The following is an 8,584-nucleotide window of genomic DNA, read 5'->3' on the forward strand; positions in this document are numbered from 1 at the left end:
GCTTTCTGTCAAGCTATCTCACTATGAGACTGCGTTAAAGTAGATAACATCTAATGATGTTAAGTGAAATACAGCAGGTCAGCCAATATAATTACAAAGGGTAGCTTTAAAGAGTTAAATGATTCAAATATGAAACTGTTCAAAATAGCACAACAAGAGAGAGGTTTGTCATCTTTATTTTAACAAATAAATTCAACAGAAAGTTGGATTCTTTGTGATGATTACTATTTCTCCCATATTTCCATGGTTGCCATGTTCAGGGCTCTTACACTCATAGCCACAGCCGCTGTAGCAGCATTTGAGGTTCTTGTCACATTCGCTGTCGTCAGAGCATTGATCAAGACACTTAAACACATGGGGGATTGGAGCAGGACAGGATCCTGGTTTGGTTCCTGTGGAGATAAAAAACAGAAATAACAGTATTAAAGGTGCACTGTGATTTTTCTGGTGGAGGGTCGGCCACATCCTTATCTCTGTGGAGATGTTATTGATTCATTCATTGAAAATATGCCCTTTGGTGGTTGTTGTTACTGTTTTGATCATGTTTTACATAATGCATTATATAGTAATCCCAGACGACTGAAACAAACATTAAAGGGTGTATTACTTTTGACTGGCTTCTGACAGGTTCGTCCACAGCGGTTGGAGCAGCATTTCAGGTTGTCCTTACAGTCTTGGTCAGATTTGCAGGTATGGGTACAGTCCACAAAACCCTTTGGTTTAGGACACGATCCTGGTTTGGGTTTAGGCACTTCTGTGGACACTTATGAAGTTAAGAAGAAGAAGAAGAAGAAGTTCATTAAGAAAGCAAAATATTTCTAAAAAAATATTTAAAAAATATATCTAAAAATATTCTTAGTAACAAGAAAAAATAATGTATACAAAGAGGTGAGGCAAGGATAACAAAGGATTTGATCACTTAAATTTACTGAGAAACCACAAGCAATACTTTAAAAACAAATCCACATATATTCTTGAGGGTCATGTTACCTCTGAGTGGTTCTTGACACAGGCGATCACAGCCGCTGTAGCAACACTTCAAGTTCCCCTCACAATCTCTGTCTGTGGAGCACTGCTCCCGGCAAAGACCGAGCGGAACATCAACGTTCAGAAAGCTCACTGGACAACGTCCATCTTTCTCTGAAAACAATAAACTCAACAGAAAGTTGGATTCTTTGTGATGATTACTATCCTCTCATATTTTCCTGGTTGCCATGTTCAGGGCTCTTACACTCATAGCCACAGCCGCTGTAGCAGCATTTGAGGTTCTTGTCACATTCGCTGTCGTTGGAGCATTGATCATCACATGTAGTTAAATGGTTGATCGGAGCAGGACAGGATCCTGGTTTGGTTCCTGTGGAGATAAAAAAACAGAAATAACAGTATTAAAGGTGCACTGTGACTTTTCTGGTGGAGGGTCGGCCACATCCTTATCTCCGTGGAGATGTTATTGATTCATTCATAAAAAATATACCCTTTGGTGGTTGCTGTTACTGTCTTGATCATGTTTTACATAGTGCCTTATATAGTAATCCCAGACGACCAAAACGAGTTTTAAAGGGTATATTACCCATGACTGGCTCCTCACAGGTTCGCCCACAGCTGTTGAAGCAGCATTTCAGATTCCTCTCACAGTCTTGGTCAGAGTCGCATGTCTTGAGACAGATCCCAAAGCCATCTTCTTTAGGACACGACCCTGGTTTGGGTTTAGGCACTTCTGTGGACATTTAAGAAATTAAGAAGAAGTCGTTCATTAAGAAAGCACTAAAATATATCTAAAAATATTCTCAGTAACAAGAAAAAAATAATTTACACAGAGAGGTGAGGCAAGAATATCGTAAGATTTGATCACTCTAATTTACTGACAAAACACAAGCAATAATTTAAAAACAACATCCTCATATATTCCAGGGGGACATATTACCTCTAAGTGGCTCTTGACACAGGTGCCCACAGCCGGTGTAGCAACACTTCAAGTTCCTATCACAGTCCCTGTCTGTGGAGCACTGCTCCAGGCAAAGGCCGATCTTAGCATCAGTGTTCATAACGCTCACTGGACAACGTCCATCTTTGTCTGAAGTCACAAGAAACACAATTTTAATGAGAAATATATATATATATATATATATATATATTATATATATATATATATATAATATATATATATATTAGGGCCGGGCACGTTAACTGCGTTAACTAATTAAGTCATTAACGCCGACAATTATTTTAACGACATTAACGCAGTTTTTATTATTTATTTATTTATTTTATTGTAAAAGTCTGTTTCTCACTGGCTTTTATTTAGAAAAAGTCCACCGCGAGCGTTTCTTTAAGTTTGACGTCTTTTCTTCACACTTTTTTCACTTTTTTCTGACCACATAAGATGCAATGTGCCCGAGCCTCCGCGAGCCACGGCTACGGCCGCGGGTTCGGCCGCAGGCTCCGACTCCGGCGGCGGACTCAGCCGTGGGCACCGGCTCTGAGCTGATCTTATTTCTTTAGTTCAGTGCTGGAGTAACTGATTTAACCCAGATACCATTGAAAGAACAAATGTGATTGGTCCATTTCCATTCCATTAAGAAATATAAGTCCAAGTTTATAACACTGATCTAGAAATTATTATTACTAGTGTAGTGTTCATTACTCCCAGCATAAAAAATATTCAATAAATATATTAGTTGTACAAACGTCCATTCAATATTTTTTCTTGAGCCTTCCCTGAATACCTTGAAGGCTCTGAGGATTCCCCTGTGAAAGAAATGCTGTTTGCACAACAAATGTATGGCTCTTTCATTTACATTTACAATAAAAGAGCGCTATACTCTACTTTTTAATTCATTAATTGGTTTTGCGTATAACATGCAATTAATCGCGATTAATCGCTCAAACTCATGCGATTAATCGCGATTATTTTTTTTTATTTTTGCCCAGCCCTAATATATATATATATATATATATATATATATATATTAGCTTCAAGGTGCTCAACCTTCAGGTTGAAGGCTCACTATCTGATTGTCTCCATGGAGATCTTAATGTCTTTTATTTAATGTTTTGCAATAAATTTAATAATGCAATATATATACAAATGTTCCAGTTCAATGCATGTGTGATGAAGTAAATCTTACCAAAGAATTGTGACTATACAACAGACATTCTATGTTTTCCATTTAAAAGTATATTCAATGTGACTGACCTTTCAGAGCGGAGAGCAAAGGCACAAAGGCCACAGTCAGGAGGCAGAGGACAGAGCACTTCATGTTGTTCACCACAGACACAGACACATTAAACTGAGGTACGAGCTTCTATTTATCCACCTAAAGTACAGCCTCAGCATTGAACTCATATTACATCATAGTGCCTTCCCTGCATTAAACATGAGCATACAGGGACTTCTATGGGTGTGGATCAGGCACAATGTCATTAGGATTCCAATTGTGGATGGACCAGATCAATTGTGGGTGGGCCTTAAATTAAAGATGTCATCAAATCCCTGTTTATCCTAATAAAATGACAGACTAATATACTGTTATATTCTTTGTGCATTATAGAGACTTGAATAGCTTCATGCTTATTTAAATATTTTGTTGCATTGTAAAAACTTTACAATAACAAAACTCCTGCCAAAAGTTTTGTCAACACACCAAGGGGTTAAACAGCTGATTGTGCATGTGGGTGCAGTGGACATCAAAATGGAACAGAGTGAAGTCTTAAAAAGGGATTTCACTAAATTATTTGAGGAGCTTAATAAAGTGGAGGTTAAGACATTTATCAGTGGACCTCTTCCCAACATAGACCTAAGGAACAGGAAAAAATTTACCCGACTGTTTCAGCTGAACACGTGGCTGCTGAACGTGTGTGCGGCCAGAGGATTGCACTACATTGAGAACTTTGATCTTTTTTGAAAAGGGAGGACCTGTTTGAGGGAAATGGCCTAAGCAGAGGTGGAGTGAGAGTGTTGACGGAAAACCTCTTCCACGCTCTGAGGCACCGGCCTGGACAGGGTCCTGTGCATCCAGTGAGAGAAAAAGAGAAATGGGAGAAGCATCCCTACTGCACCAAACAGAGAACCAGCCAACAAGTCAGCACCATTGACAGCACCACCGCTGCCACAACCACTTCTCACTCCCCCAGAGAACAAGTTAGCAGTATCACCACCTTCCCCTCCCCCAGAGAATGAGTCAGCAACACCACCACCACCTCCCCCCAGCGCCACCAGCACACCCATCACCTCCACTGCCCACAGACCAGCCTGGAGTCCCCTTTGTTACATCTACTCCTTCACTCTCCTTCTCCTCCCCACCTCCTCCCAATCATCTAGAAAGCCTCATCAGATCGGGAATCAAGATGGTTCCTCTCACACCTAACATAGCACGGTCAAGTGTTCTGACATCAACTATGCTGAACTCTCCCACATACAAAACTGTGCCTGTTTCACCACCAGAGTCTCTCTCAGCTCTCCCCTCTAATTTTTCACCCAAACCTCCCCCTACTCCACCTCCTCGGTCCTTACATGGTCCCTCACCCAAACCTCCCCGTATTCCACCTCCTCGGCCCTCACCTGGTCACTCACCCAAACTCTCCCCTGCTCGCCCTCCCCCGCCTTTCCCCAGAGCTGTTATCACCAAGAGCTAGGACGCACAGGGCCTCTGCTGTCCCAGGACATACAGTCATGATAAAGGTAATATCAGGCTGGGGCCCTGCGATGGAGCTATATCTACAGTTACAACACGTAGACGGATTAAAAGAAGGACAGTTAGACTGTCTAATCAGAGAAATTTAGTTCACATTCCCTGTAAGAAGATAACATCCAGTCCTACTGAAACTAATCAGAAACTTGCTGTGCTCAATGTCAGATCTTTATGTAACAAATCATTTCTAATTCATGATTTTATTTCTTCTTTTAATCTTGACTTTATATTTTTAACTGAAACATGGCTTGACAAAAACACAGGTCATGCAGTGCTAGTGGAATCAACCCCTCCTAACTTCAAATTTGAATCTGAAACACGAGCAAATAAAAAGGGTGGAGGAGTGTGTGCATTTTTTAGAGATCATTTGGTTACACACAGGTTGTCATTTGGGGTGTTTTCATCATTTGAGTATGTTTCCTTCAAAATGGAGCTAAAACAATCACTGTCCATACTCTACATCACAGCTGTCAAACATAAGGCCCGGGGGCCAGATCCGGCCCTCGAAGACCTTGAATGTGGCCCTTGGCTGATTTTCTACTAAAATATTTTAATTATATTTTCAATTAAAATATTGGTCATTTTCTGTGGTGTTTATCACAGCAGCATCTCCAGCGTCTCTGTGCTTGAGAAAAGTGGAGCCGAGTGCAGGATGCAGGATTTCCAAGAAAAATTTACTTATTCCTATTTACATACAAGTTCATGTTAAAAACATTGTGTTGAAATTTCTTCAAGTTTCAGGTTGTTCATAAAATTATAATATTTTATAAAAAAAAGAGTTCATCAATAAAAAAAAAAAAAGTGTAATAGATTTGCGTTTCTCTGCACAAATATTTGAACTTATTGTTTTTGGGGTTTATATGCCATGAGTTTTTTGATCCGGCCCCTTTGGATGAAAGTAGGTTGGATACGGCCCCCAGACGAAAATGAGTTTGACACCCCTGCTCTACATAGTCATATACAAACCTCCTCAGCACTGTCAAAGTTTTATTGATGATTTTACTGAGATGCTTTCAGTTGTTTGCACAGACTTTGATGGTTTAGTCATTACAGGTGATTTTAATGTACATGTGGATAATGTGTGTGACAAAAATGCCAAAGAGCTTAGTGTTGTCCTTGAAACTTTTGGTCTGACTCAGCATGTTAGTGAGCCCACTCACAACAGAGGGCACACTCTGGACCTGCTCATTACAAAGGGTGTAAATATTTCAAATGTCAATGTGGTTGATGTTGCTCTGTCTGATCATTTCTGTGTCTTCTTTGACCTGTCTGTTATTCCCAAACCACCGGCTGCTCCTACAGTTGTTCGAAGAAGACACACATAAATGATAACACAGGTGCACTGTTCATGGAAATGATAAATTTTGAAATTGCCTCATGTTCTAATATTGATGATGTGTTGAACTCTGTGACTTTGAGTGTTTTGAATGTTCTGGATGCAATCGCCTCGATAAAGGTTAAAATGGTTAAAGATAGGCAAAAAGCTCCGTGGAGGAATGATGACTCAGTCAGAGCACAGAAAAGGGAGTGCCGGAAGGCTGAGTGGAAATGGCGCAAGTCAAACCTCCAGGTTCATTATGAGATTTACAGAGGAACAATGCATATGTACAACTACACTTTGAGTAAAACAAGAGAGAAGTATTTTTCCGACATTATTGGTAATTGCAGTAACAACTCTCGTGTCCTGTTTGCAACAGTGAACAGATTAACAAACCCTCCAGCTCCACTGCCACTAGAACTAATTTCCACATCTAAATGTAATGAGTTTGCAGTTTTCTTTAATGACAAAGTTCAGGGCATCAAAAATGCCATCAATTCCACAACACAAATAACAAGCATGCAGCCACAGAGACACTTAGAGCTGAATCACTTTGCACCTGTAACTGACAAAACTGTTTTAGAGATCGTTACCAGTCTGAGTTCATCTACTTGCTGCCTGGACATGTTACCCACTAGATTTCTAAAGTCTGTCCTCAACAGTTTACTTTCACCACTCACTCACATAGTTAACATGTCACTTCAATCTAGAACATTCCCAAATGCGTTGAAAACTGCGGTCATTAAGCCTCTCCTAAAGAAGAGCAGTCTTAATGCCACAGTACTGAACAATTTCCGACCCATCTCAAATCTGCCATTTTTTGGCAAAGTCCTTGAAAAAGCTGTTTACCAACAGCTTACGAACTTTCTCCAAATGAACAACTCCTTTGATGTTTTCCAGTCAGGTTTTAGAGCCCACCACAGCACTGAGACTGCTCTTATCAAGGTGACAAATGACATCCGCCTGAACACTGATGCAGGCAAAGTCTCAGTCTTGATCCTGTTAGATCTGAGTGCTGCTTTTGACACTGTCGATCATGGGATCCTCTTACAGAGACTAGAAGACTGGGTGGGCATCTCTCTCTGGTACTGTACTAAACTGGTGTCCAAAGACAATAGAAACAGAACCTTTGAATGAGTCACTTATAACACTTGGAAATTGTCTTGATCTGTTTTTCATTAAAGCATTTATTAGCTAAATGGTGCACAATGCAACCATCTAGTGGAGGGAACAACTCCATGGAGATCTTGGCCTGTTTTAATTTGGCCCTCTTGCAAGTTTTGGTTACAATAATTATAGCATAGTAATAGAAAACAGCTTATATTTAACAGAAATGTGCATATGAGCAAATGCCTGGATTCAAATATAATTCTCTGGGAGAAAAATAATTGCTGCATAACCTAGAATATTTCACAGAAGAGCATTAAACTCATCTCTCTATGGAGAGCTCTCCAAATTAAATAAAATGACAGATTTTTGTTTTTCTGTAAAACAGTATTTGAATAAACACAAGATGTACAGGTTTAATACATGCATCACGAATTCCGGACTTCCGCTCATCGTGCAATGCATACTGCAAAGGATCCTCCGAAAAAGTGAGCATCAAACCGCCATGTTTGAACCAGAAACAAAAGTGATATGGTTCAAAAGACTTGAAAAGATCGCATCCCATGCTCACTTATTTCAGAAAATCCTTCCCAGTATGCATTGTGCAATGACCGGAAGTCCGAAATTTGTGATGCATGTATCCCAAACTGTGGAAGAATCCAGACCTAATAGTGATCACATCCCTCTGTTCTCTTTCTCGGTTTAAACTTACAGGTGTAGTATTCAAAGTGACTGACCTTCCACAGCAGAGAGCAGAGTCACAAAGGCCAGGGCCACAGTCAGGAGGCAGAGGGCAGAGCACTTCATGTTGTTCACAGCAGACACAGACACACACATGTGAAACTCATGTACAGCTTCTATTTATTCACCTGAAGTACAGCATCAGCCGATGCTGGGTTCTTGTGCCCGCCCTGCATTATACAGGAGCATAATGGAACTTTGAAATTAATACTAATAGTAATGACATTAATTTACTCCTATTTCTTTCTCACCTTCCACCTCCCTGTGGTATTAAACCCTGAAACCTAACTCTAGCTGACTAACCACATTAAAACTTCCATTTGTAAGTTTTTTCCTTTTTTTGTTTTTTTACCAGTAGATGTCAAATTTGAAATCTATTTCCCCATCCCCTCACCTGGCCTTTGTTCAGTTTGTGCTTTCTAGTTTTCTTCTGTCAAGCTATCACACTATCACCATCTGATGATGTTATGTGAGAATATAGTTATATAATTATAATATATATATAGTTATATAATTACAAAGGATAGATTTAAAGACTTAAATGATTAAAATATGAAACTGTTCAAACTAGCACAACAAGAGAGGGGTGTGTCATCTTATGACTTATGTTTATTTAACAAATAAACACAACAGAAAGTTGGATCACAGGGAATGCAACAACATTTTAATGCAAAAATAACTAGGCTGACAAACTTGTTTATTTAAAGGTTTATTTATGGGAACTGCA

Source organism: Boleophthalmus pectinirostris, unplaced genomic scaffold (genome assembly GCF_026225935.1).
Source record: "Boleophthalmus pectinirostris isolate CB_2022bp ecotype Guang Dong unplaced genomic scaffold, ASM2622593v1 HiC_scaffold_8, whole genome shotgun sequence".
Lineage (NCBI taxonomy): Eukaryota > Metazoa > Chordata > Actinopteri > Gobiiformes > Gobiidae > Boleophthalmus > Boleophthalmus pectinirostris.